This window comes from Homarus americanus, unplaced genomic scaffold (genome assembly GCF_018991925.1).
Source record: "Homarus americanus isolate GMGI-L3 unplaced genomic scaffold, GMGI_Hamer_2.0 scaffold3353, whole genome shotgun sequence".
NCBI lineage: Eukaryota > Metazoa > Arthropoda > Malacostraca > Decapoda > Nephropidae > Homarus > Homarus americanus.
The window spans coordinates 319,931-332,375 of record NW_024715645.1 but is presented as its reverse complement, the minus strand read 5'-3'; positions in this window follow the sequence as shown (position 1 = coordinate 332,375).

Here is a 12,445-nt window from a genome sequence, read left to right as displayed (position 1 = left end):
TCGACGATGGTATGAGTAAAGCATCCGGGAGGTCAAACACCACATCATTGACCCCATTACCCGTGAGTCCAGCTCTTGATCACTCATGTTAAAGAAGCGACTGGAACCTTTATAATATGGATAACAACAACCATGTACTCAAATATCTAACCCAGCGTTGTGACTCGTCCATCTTCTTTGACGAAGGATATACTTGTGATGATCCCAGATAGGAAGCCAGAGCATTGTGACCCTCCAGCCTCCTCACGAACCCTTATTACACCAAAGAGCTGAGGTCTAAATTATATAACTAGCAAACTGATTTGTGGCGATACACCAGAATATCACAATAACAATTACAGTTCACTCCCAACGAGCACCTTCCCGCCGTACAGACACGAGCTTGTACAGATACTGATTGTATTGATATGCCTATGACAGGTGGGAGCCTTGAACGGTGTCAATAAATACAATATTTTCATGTATTATCACACCTGTTGTAGTATACTGCATATGTAAGCTACAAAGAAACTTAATTTTTCCAGCGTATGAATTATTACAATGTGACTCATAAATCTTCCCAGGCAACTATTCCTCTTGTACTGTCCTTGTGTCTCCAGCCATTGTGTCGGGTGTGATGGGTGTATCCTTCAGGGTATCTCTCACTGCACTTCACACTCCCAGTACTAAACCATTCCACCATTTGCGATAATTATCGGGTTTGCTTTTAAGAGAGAGAGAGAGAGAGAGAGAGAGAGAGAGAGTCTATACAAGAATATACATTTATGAATGAACTCCAAAGAAAATAATCTCTACAATAACAGAGATGGAGGCCTTTCTCTCTACAGTACTTAATAATCCTCAATTGCATATTTTAATCTCTGTTACGTCCCCTTGTTGTTGTCGAAATAATCCCACAATTCCTTTCGTACCAAAACAATTCGCTTCATCTAACCTTTTCAGGGACAGACGTTCTTGAATTTTGTTATTTCATTTGTAAACATATATAAATGGAAGATCAACATGCTGATTCATTATATATTTATGATATGATAAAACAAGATATAAGACCAAAGAAGTCAATATGATATATCGTTAAGTCCTCTTGAACTCACTATTCATAGCCGTCTTTCTTAATCAACTAATCAACTAATAATCAACAAATCTAAAGGATAATATAACCTCAGACCACCTCACTCATCACGACGAAAGACTAAATGACTGATAACCACTAAGTTACCAGCTTTGGATTCAGGTCTTAACACGATATAAATACCTTCACTAAGACAATGTCGTTTACCTTTCCATTATCCGGCTGTATTGTTGTTTACGTAATGAGTGTAGAAGACAGCAAATGAAAGACAATAACAGTAATTTTAATATCCAACGATAAACTTTAGAAACTGTTGATATTTATCCAATTGACTTAATAAATTACACTGATCATTTCATTTCACCTTATACAGTATATAGATCATTGTAGCACACTTTCCCATCATACAGTTTTTTATATCTCATCTATCAGGTTTTGTCACTTCCATCGTTATTGGTAGTGTAAGAAACTCCTCTTTATCGTATTTTCATGATGTCACGTTCATAGGCATCACAAACTTTTGAGAATTTTTTTTCCATGGATGATCATAAGTCACAAGTGAATCAGGTTGGGGAGTTTGGGTGGGTGGGTGAGTGATTGGTTTGGGTGGGTGGGTGAGTGGGGTGGAAGGGTTGAGCCGGGGAATTTGGTAGGTAGTGGGGTGGTGGGTGATTGGGTGAGCGGGCGGGTGGGTTGGAGGGTTGGTTGGTATGTTGGAGGGTGGGTGGGTGGGATGGAAGACGGATTTAAACGTAACATAAGGTATTTGGTGGTGTTTGGTCCCTCGACTCTGCTCACGTCTGATGATATGCAATTAACAATATTTATGGATCCTCTTGCAAATTATTATACTCTGGAGTTAAGCTGAGTCTATCTTCTGATTTATGACGCCGCATAAAACAAAACTATATCAGTTTTCAGATCTGCGACCAAAGTTTCTCTAAAAGCAGGTTTTTCGCTGTAAGATTGATGGCACACGATTCAGTAACCCTTTTCGTTTACTGTCTTGGATAATTTATCGTCTCTCTTGGCAGACTTTCTTTTGGGGTTGAGTGACGGAGGCAGATCTGGCACTACTTGTAACTTGTGTCATTTAAAGGAGAACAACGGGAGGTATAACGTTCAATTTCATGCAGCTGGGAAAAGTTGTGTGTGTGTGTGTGGCGGTAATGAGTATGGTCAAGGTGTAAACAGGTGTGTGTGTGATGGGGAGGCAGGTGTGAACGATGGGTTACGGTCCAAACTAAACCAGCCTTAGTTCTGAAGCCTCCACCAGAAGGACACCAGTAAGCCACGATCGAATATTCACCTGTTGGGATAATCATAACAAACCTAAGATAATGACAACTCAGTGCAGGTGTAGATGCGTTCGTTATACAAGAGTTTGGTATATAACGTGGTGTGGATGCGTTCGTTATACAAGAGTTTGATATATAACGTAAGTTGTGCTATAACGTGACGCTAGAGAAGGCACAGACTGTATTAAAAAGAAACGCAAATGAAAATGTCTTACTACAAGCAAAACAGCTGTAGGAAGGAGGAGATGTTGATTTCAAGGTCAAACAAGAAACACAAATTCGAAATATGTTAAGTAAATCTGCTCTTATGGAAGTGAATTTTAATTCTTTCTCTCTACCTTTCCCTTTCACTTCTGGTAATGTTGTCTCAAAATATTACAAACTTCACGGGTTTGATTTTAAGTCTAAAATGTATTATCACATAAATTATTGTCAAGAGTAACAAATTTATGATCTCTTATATATTTAATGAAGACAATAATCAATAATAACTCCCTGCCTTACATACTGTGCACTTGTGAGCTCCGGAAGAAGATAATTTTAGACGGATCTGGGGAATTACATCATTTTGTTTACATTCGGGAGTAGGGCGGCGCAGTGAGGCGGTCGGAACAAATGACGAGCGATCACTGTATTGTTTCCGGCTCACAATGGTCCATGGTTCAGGTTACACAGTTCCGCCTGTTGTAATGTTAGTCTGGCCTTCTCTCCCTGGCCCACATAGACATACAGAACGGTGAGAGGTCCACCATAGAGACGTACAAACATAACACTATATCATCGGTTGGTGGGAGGAAGAACACGAGAAAATTATTACAAATTGAGAAACATGTGTAAAAATTGTCACCGAGTTTCAGGTGTGACAGGAAATAATTAGGTTACATAAGAAGCCTCTCGGGTTTCTTACTGTACAAGAGTATTATGATGCCATAAAAGAGACGAGTCTTATTAAAAGATTTCTAAATAGTGAAGAATCAACTGAGTAGCCAAATTGGTCAGATTGGTAACCCGATGAAAGTTTATCGAGGTAATAATAATTTCAGCGACTCATTTTTCAAAATATAATTCCTTTAAAAACTAGAATTTTCATCACCATTATTGCCACTTCTAAAATCATATATTACTTCCTCTTACCTGTCCGGCAACAACAACCTCAGCACAATTAATTTTTTCTTATCTTATTTTATTATCTCATTTATCTATATTTATATATAATAATTTACTTATTTCTCCAAGCAAGAAATGTTTTTTTTCTCTTAACACGAGTCACTTGAAACATACTTTAAAGATCGTCAAGTTTCCTTAAAAAGACAAAAAAAAAGTTTCGTCCATTATAATAGTGTTGGTTTGTGTTAGTTGTGCAATGTTGTATAAAAACGTTAAGCCTTGGGTCAGACACATACTCAAATGCCATTAGTGTGTAAATGGAGCATATCTGTCTCTTAGATCACGTCCATGCTAATGCTCCCTGCTAACTTTCTCAGGATCAAGTCAGATTGGTCGGGGTCTCATCGCCTAAATTAGATATATAATCGAAGACGAATGGAAGACTAAATCCCACTCGACATATTTGATCCCATTAAACTAAGCTCAGCAGCCGGGGCCAGCAGCAGCAGCAGCGGCGGTGTCAACTTTCACATGACGGGAGACTCCGACGTTGGTCTCAACAGATCGCCAATTGTCCCCAGCCGGTCGCTCCCCAACAGCACCTTACAATACACTTACCTATAATCCTCATATATTAAGAGGAGGTGCTTATAATCGCCATAGATCAACCGGGGCACAACCTCCATCTATCAAGCTTTACCGGAGTGGTTATCGCAAGGGGCCGACAAGGCTAATCAGTCCCAGGGCTGCTACTCCGTTTATTTGCGACCCTCTCGTGGTAGTCCCTGGAAGGTGTGAGAGACAATCGAGTTGTTTTCCATTTGAGTGATGGATGGTGGAATGGAGGCATGTGGAGTAGGGTAGAGGAGGAGGAGGAGGGGGAAAAGGAGGAGTATGAGTAAAAGGAGGAGGAGTAACAGGAGTGACAAGGAAGAGGAGGAGGAGGAGGAAGAAAGAGGAAAATGAGGAGTAAGGGGAGTAAGAGGAGGAGGAGGAGGAGAAGACAAGAAACCGATCAAACCTTTCACTTATTAGTTGAAACTTTGACAATTTTCCACTACTGACACACCTTACCACCCCCCCCCTCTCTCACCGGTAAAAAATATAAGCACAAAATTAATATCTTCGGAAACATCATCTTACACGGACGTAACAGCGACTCATAACACAAACGTCATTTCTTTCTTGCAGTTCTGTGGTAGTCAAGCCATTAATTAGATAGAAGGAGGTCACTCTTATATCCTCCACGCACGTGTAAATGTTTCAATACAACAATAAGAACGATTCACTGGAAATATTTTCGTTCAATACTAATCAATAATGCAATGTCAAACCAGGATTATATTGCAATTAAGATTCTTTAGGTATAACTGGTTGTAATTGTTATATATGACTGCAATACGTGCATAACAACACACATTCATAAATAACTTATCACGTATTGTCATCAACATCTTCCTGGACACAAGTTCTCTAAAGTTAGTAAACAGTTACCTCTGAGTGTCAGGACTGGTCACTCTCAGAACTTCTCCTTGTCTATAGCAGGACGAATGGATTCATCGATTACAATCAAACAGTCTTTTTTTTAAGGACTCGTTAGCTTTGTGGTGGTGACGCCGACTCCCCCCATGTGAGTAGCGACCGAGTACCGCTGGTGGAGAGGAATGCTACACATTGTACTTTTATCTTAAGTAAAAATAATGATGATGTCCACTTATCCTTATTATTAACCTTCATCATGAAAGTTAATTACGGCCACACACACACACACTCACCTCCATTACCACCAACGCTTTCAGTACTTTACATTCTCAAAGTCAGACAATTTACTTGATATTTCTCCTTGTCAACACAACTCCGTAACTTAACCTAACCTAACTCAAACCCTAACCTAACCTAACCATGAAAACAATAGCAACACCTCCTCGACTACCTGCCGCTGTGGTACTCAAGGTGAGGCCCAACACAGGTGAGTAATTAGGTCACAACTTTGATTAGAGTCTTAAAACAGTGGACTTAGGAAGCTTTTCATCAATAACCAACTCGACAATATCCCAGAGTAAACAAACACCCAATTGTACATTTTATTCCAAGATATTTGAAACTAGATTCGCAAATAATTTTGTTTTTCCTATCTCACTTTAAGCCCCTTTTAAGCACCTATGAAAATAAGTCACTGTGACGAGGTACTGATCATCCTGGGGAAAAAAAAGAGCTTAAGAAATCTGATTTAATCTTATAGAAACTTTCTTTTGAGGACGGATTATTTATGATGACCACTGCACAACTGTAGGTGGAAGACAGCTACTAACAGGCACCACAATGGCATCAAGATCAAGCGCTCTACAGTGTGGGGTGGTCACAGGTGCAGGAGCGACCCTAGTTTTACCCTATTTGGCCTGGTCAGCTACCAGGTCGTGAGGGGGGGGACACACTGAGGCTCGGGTAGTGATTCACTGATAATGGTACAAGTGGTTCACCTGCTGTGCCAAGTTCATCATATTTTTTTAGTGCTACTTGATGGTGTGTGTGTGTGTGTGTGTGTGTGTGTGTGTGTGTGATCATGACGAAAGTGTTTACAGTCGAAGTAAACATGCATGTACGTTAACGTGTATGTATGTATGTATGTATGTATGTATGTATGTATGTATGTATGTATGCGGGCTACGTAATCATTTCTATACATTTGTACATGAGCCAGTGAGTCTATTTGCTAAGCTAAGATCATTCACCTTATTTACCCAAGCAATCCATCTTAATCACCTGAGTCTATTTGCATATGATATTACGAGCGGGAGGAGGAGGAGGAGGGGGGGGAGCACTCTGAACCACTCTACCACAAACCCATTCATTTTCTCCGCCAGCTCCTCCTGTCAATCTTATCGGCCTTATCTGCATCGAGAAAAATAACGGGAAAGGAAAATTTAGCGTCAGAGAATTTATTTATTTATTTTATTTATTTTTTTATCTTTTCAAAACTCGACCAATTCTCGTCTCCCGACCATATCTTCACTCACCTATAATGACTCACTCGGTGTGAATATGGCACAAAGTGATTACCAAGCCCTCGGTACACACAAGGAGAGGCAGCAAAGTGAGTGTGTGTGTGTGTGTGTGTGTGTGTGTGTGTGTGTGTGTGTGTGTGTGTGTGTAAAGGAGGGTACTCCTCAGCTGGGAAGACTAGGGGTGACTCGACTCGAAATTAACGATCTTTGTAACAAGAAAAAAATAAAATAATCCATCGAGCTACCTCATAACATATACAGGAAAACAAACCCTCTTTGTACTCTTAACTATTCCTAAATTAAACTATTACTAATACCAAACGATTACAATCACACTCTACACGCGGTTCTATAAAACATTTGGTAACTTGACAGTGTTGTGAGCAAAGGGTAAACACACGGGTTACCTTCCTCGTCGACTAGTGTATTAGCCCCTTGTTAGTAGCATCAGAGAGAGAGGTAACGTTGGCTAAAACGTTTGTGTGGCGGTGCGTGAGGGAGGCAGCCCGGCAACTCTCAGTGTAATGGGCCCAATAAAACTAAATGCAGCGGCACTGTGAATTCTCTACAGCGTGTGTCGGACGCTGGTGTTTGGTGTATGTTAAGACATCATGATTTATCCGGGCGAGTGTATCATACTGGTGGATGGTTGATGGTTTATTAAGAGAGTTTAGGGGCCCAGGTGTGGAGTATACACGTTGTATACACTAAAGTTAAACAGGTAAAATAATAACAATGATATTAATAACAATAACAATATTGATAACTACACTACTTCTACTACTACTACCACCACTACTACTACTAATAATAATAATAATAAAAATACCACTGAAACAACGACCAACGTCAAAGTATTTTTCTCATTAACTTTTGAACTACACAAGTGTGAGAGAGAGAGAGAACTAACCTGCCTTATACATGAAAAAACAAATAATAATCCTCCGCCCAACAGGTAGACAAAATCGTGACAGGTTTCCACAGGTAAATGCAGACTATGGCGGTACAGGTAAGTCGATTCTCTCAGGTGAATGACAAGGAAGGTGTTTAAGACGTGGATAGTTAAGTCCAATTGTTGCTTCGACTCTCATAGTGAAATTTAGGTTCAAGAGTTAAGGGTGAAACTTGCTAATAAAAAAATTCTCATGCAGTTGAACTTTAACCTATTGGTGTGTGTGTGTGTGTGTGTGTGTGTGTGTGTGTGTGTGTGTGTGTGTGTGTGTGTGTGTGTGTGTGTGTGTGTGTTACTAAAGGAAACAAAATATATGATGAAAAATATATTATTTCTAATTTATAATCTGTTCATTTCTAACATGTGAAGAACATTTATTTTTTGCTGCTAGTTTGGAGAGTTTGTTCTTCGATATGTTCATTGTTCATAGGATGCTCTGAATAACAATGGTGTTTCCTGGCTTGTTATCTCGTGTTCACAGTCTCATCTCTCCGTTATCTCGTGTTCACTGGGAGTTCAACACACAGTTATCTTGTACCTATTCCTCTCTGTCACTTGTATTTACTGAAGCAAATGCACGTAAATGAAAGAAAAAAAGTAACACCACATTTTATACTCTGAAATATCATGAATTTTAAAGTCTTCTGTTGGTGCATTGGGAATAAAAAAACATAACAACGAACCCAAATAATTTTTACTGTTTTTTACTTCCATGAATTTAACAAATTTTCGATTCATAAAAAAAAATCTAATTTTTTTATGAATCTTATAAATAAAAGTTTTAATGTAACTAATCCGGTAGTTTAATGGAGAGTCAAAATGTCTCACTATCTCATAAGACTATTCAGGGAAGATAGTGAATCACCGTAAACCATCTAGATATTTGGTTGATTTACGAAAGGAAACTAACATGACTGGGTTGATAATCTCACTTTCACTTGAGAGTTACTGTATACCTCATAACACCATATAATAGCCTTAATATATAATAGCCTAAATAGGTGGGTTAAACTCTGATGAAGTGACGTTTACTTACAAGATATAACTGTGTGGAATTTGCATACAGATGAATAATAATACCACTGTGATGTATGTTTATAAATAGCAATAAATTCACTTCCAAGGTTGAGAATTTTCACTCCTAAGCACCAATGAAGGTTTTAGTCTTAGATACATCACTAGAGAGTAATTACAGAACAGATGGTAGATATTAAAGAAATTAAGATATATAGATCAAGTGGATTATAACTTATCAGGAAATTATTTTATTTATTACAGTATTCTTAAGGTTAATTCTCACCTGGGGGTTTAGTGAAGCTTGGAGTAGTCAGGTTAGGTTAGGTTAGATTAGGTTAGGTTAGGTTAGATGTAATGTTAGTTATTTGGTTCTGTAGTCCGGATATGAGTTACAGTTTAATATTTATATGAATATTATTAATGTAAAGAATATGTTTATGATGTATGACCTTGATGTGACGTCATTGTTCTTTAAGCTTACAATATGATCCTGAATTATTTGTATTTAAACTATGTCTTGAATTATGTCTTAATCTATCGTAAAACAGTAATAATAATAATAATAATAATAATAATAATAATAATAATAATAATAATAATAATAATAATATAAAATAAATAAATAGAGAAGTATTTTTTAGCTTTAAACATGGTTGTAAAATATTTTATATCATCAAAAATATTGTCTCGTCCACTTCCTTAATTTATCATAATTACAGAAAAAAAATAAGAAAAAGTATATTGACTAAAACATCACTATTATTAACAGAGTATAAGCATATCAACCCGAGGCTCAAGGGATAGATATGCTGAGAATACTGTATTACCTAATTATTTACTGTAGCGACTGTAACCAATTATACACTGACACTGAAACAGATATAACATGTAAGCAACGAAAGAGCATCTGATTATACCCGAACTCTTGTCTATAAGCAACAGAAAATAGTCTTAATAACTTGTGTTTATTTAGTCTTATAAAGAACTAGAAACACCTGTTATATTATATTCTAATTCTCTTTTATATAATACAAGCACAAACTCAACTAGTGAAACTTACTTACTTTTATTAGATACCGAAATTTATTGGTAGAGTTTGTTTACATAAATCTACTGAACTATGCAAAGTACAACAAACAAATCTAATTATTACACAAAAAATCACCCATATAAAATGTATTAAATATTATAAACTACAAATAAACTCTATGAAGAAGTAACCTTATCTCCTACAACTTCTTCAACAACGACTAAAGTATCTCTTATAATGCTCACTGAATTTATGGTTTTATAAAGTACACGAAAGACCGTTAATATTACGTAATAAATTCGCCTTATACGGTACTAAAGATCTACCCTCTTATATTATCTCACTAACTCACTACAAGCCGCTGGGAACACGTTGGGGATTATGTTGTAAATTTGTCCCCTGTGAATCACTAACGCAAGATATAACAAGAACCTTTCAGTGTGACAGTCTAGCAGTGTTGTCTATACCTCACCTTGAGGTCTTCACTGATACACGCTCTCGATAATCTTGCCAACATGTACCGTGGGCTGAAGAGCCTCTTTATAACTAGTGCAGTGATGAGTTCAATCTCTCTGTATCGTCGTAAGTCTTGGTTGGTATCGTGACATCTCTCTCTCTCTCTCTCTCTAGAGGAGGTCAGTGAGAGACAGTGAGATCCCAAACTTCTCCAAATGTTTTAATAAAAAAGTTCAATCAATATTTCTAATGTATATCTCTGCATTAAGAAGCTATACACAACTTGTTATCTGCTGTCACCCAAACCATTATATATTTCAAAGACAATTCCCGTAAAAAGTAAAAAAAAAAAATATTGGTATTATCAGGAGTTAGGAAATACCGCTTTCCTTCATCCCATTATAATGTAATAACAGAACCCTGGCCTATATTCCATTCTAGACACAACACAAAGAATCATGACGTGTATAGCAAAGAGAGATTAATCACCGACTCGAAGTGCAGCAAGAGAAAGGAGGCAGAGTAAACAGAGTGCTTCTTGAGTATAAGGGTCACATGATGGATCAGATCAGTGATGGTATCTGACCTGGGTGTTGCATCAAGGTAGACTCCCCTGTGGTTCACGTCTGTTTGTATGGTGTTTCTTATGACTATCTCTCCATGACCCATATTACACGAGTGACTTAGAAATATGCACAGCCTCATCCCGGAGACTATCTGGACAGGACAGTTATGTGATTTCCTATGAAACACTGCATATTACTGATAAAACTCTGCTCCTCTTGGGGTGGGGGGATGATTACATTGGTCACACACAAGGTAGAGTCTATTGGTTTGGGCTTTAACTATGCACAACCCTTATACCAGACTCAGTTAGGTAGAGTCCGCTGGTAATACGAGAATACCAGGAGATGTTTTCTTGGTAATTAGCTCAACCAAGTAGATTCAAACACCTTCCTCTACTTTCTCCACAACTTTTTTTTTTACACTATCACTGAAAACAGACAAAATCTTTTCATAATTATGGTAATAAAGAAAGAATATGTCAAGATTGATGAACATTCTTATTTTACCTTATAAAAGTTTCTGTATATAGTTCCTACTGAGCTGACTAGTACCACCAATACCTCTCTGTCAACACGGCTCACACATCAAGGTTAAAATCCTCCCAAAACAACGATCGTGTTTAAACCTTCGCTGATGAACGACAAGTTATAAACCTACAAGAGGCAACACGCCGAGCTTTTACTCAAAATTTGCATAAGGTATCAAGAGGTACATCGCTGACATAAGAGAATCAGCTTTGATCAAGTATAAATAAAAGGTTGGGTAATCAGAGCATCTCCCTCGTATACCAGAGCGACAGTAAACATATGTCCAAGGGTAGTCAATACCTTCACTTTAACCAGACGCCTGAATTATCCCTAAAGCGGACCATTATACACGTTATTTACAGAGTCTCCCTTGACGTAAATAGCAGGCGACCACTAGCCATACATCATGTGACTGCTAGCCTCCCCCACCCTTCCTTCCCTTCCCTCCATACTTTTAGATAGACTCGTTAATAGTGAAATGTTTGAGAGTCGTGATGTGCCGGAAGAGAGATGGCTTATAATGATGTTTAAAATGATGTTGTCTCGCTATCAATCTTAGCAATAATGTAAGAAAGACATATTGAGGTTTAAAATATTATCTTATCTTGAAAATATGTGAGAGAGAGAGAGAATGATTGGCGCCCGTCCTTTTGTGTTACTCCTATACTTTCTCTTAGCTCCTTCTCCTTCCTTTATCTACCTCCCTCCCTCCTCTCCTCTCCCTCGTCCTCTTCTCTATCTACCGTCAGTCCTTCATCACTGCTGGGGCCTCCGTGCCTCCAACACCCCTCATCCTCACTATCTTCATCTGACCTCGCTCATACTTGTGACTAATGGGTTCAGCCGCCAGATGGGTCGATAGTGGGAGGCAAATTTGTCAGCGATTGCCGTTGGTTAAGATGCGGGAGTACACACAGAGACACGACGGGCAGGTTGTGGCGGTGTTGCTCAGCTAGCTCTCTCTCTCTCTCTCTCTCTCTCTCTCTCTCTCTCTCTCTCGTGGTCTTCTTATCTGTCGCATTGTTTTCTGTCTCTCTCGTACGCATTCTTGCATACATACATACATACATACATACATACATACATACACTAAAACAAACGACGAAACACACACACACACACACACACACACACACACACACACACACACACACACACACACACACACACACACGAGTAACAAATAGCCTGTCAAGTGTCCCGATGATCACCCAAGCCATTCAAAATATTTGTAAAAGAATAAATAATCACATTAGTGTTTGAATTCAAAACACAACAACAACATCAACAACAAAAACAACAACAACAAAATCTTACAATATTTTTAAACACAGGACGATCTTCTATAAATCTTCACTACGGATCATTAAGCTGATCCATAATCCTGTATTTTGAAAGAACCTAAACCACACAC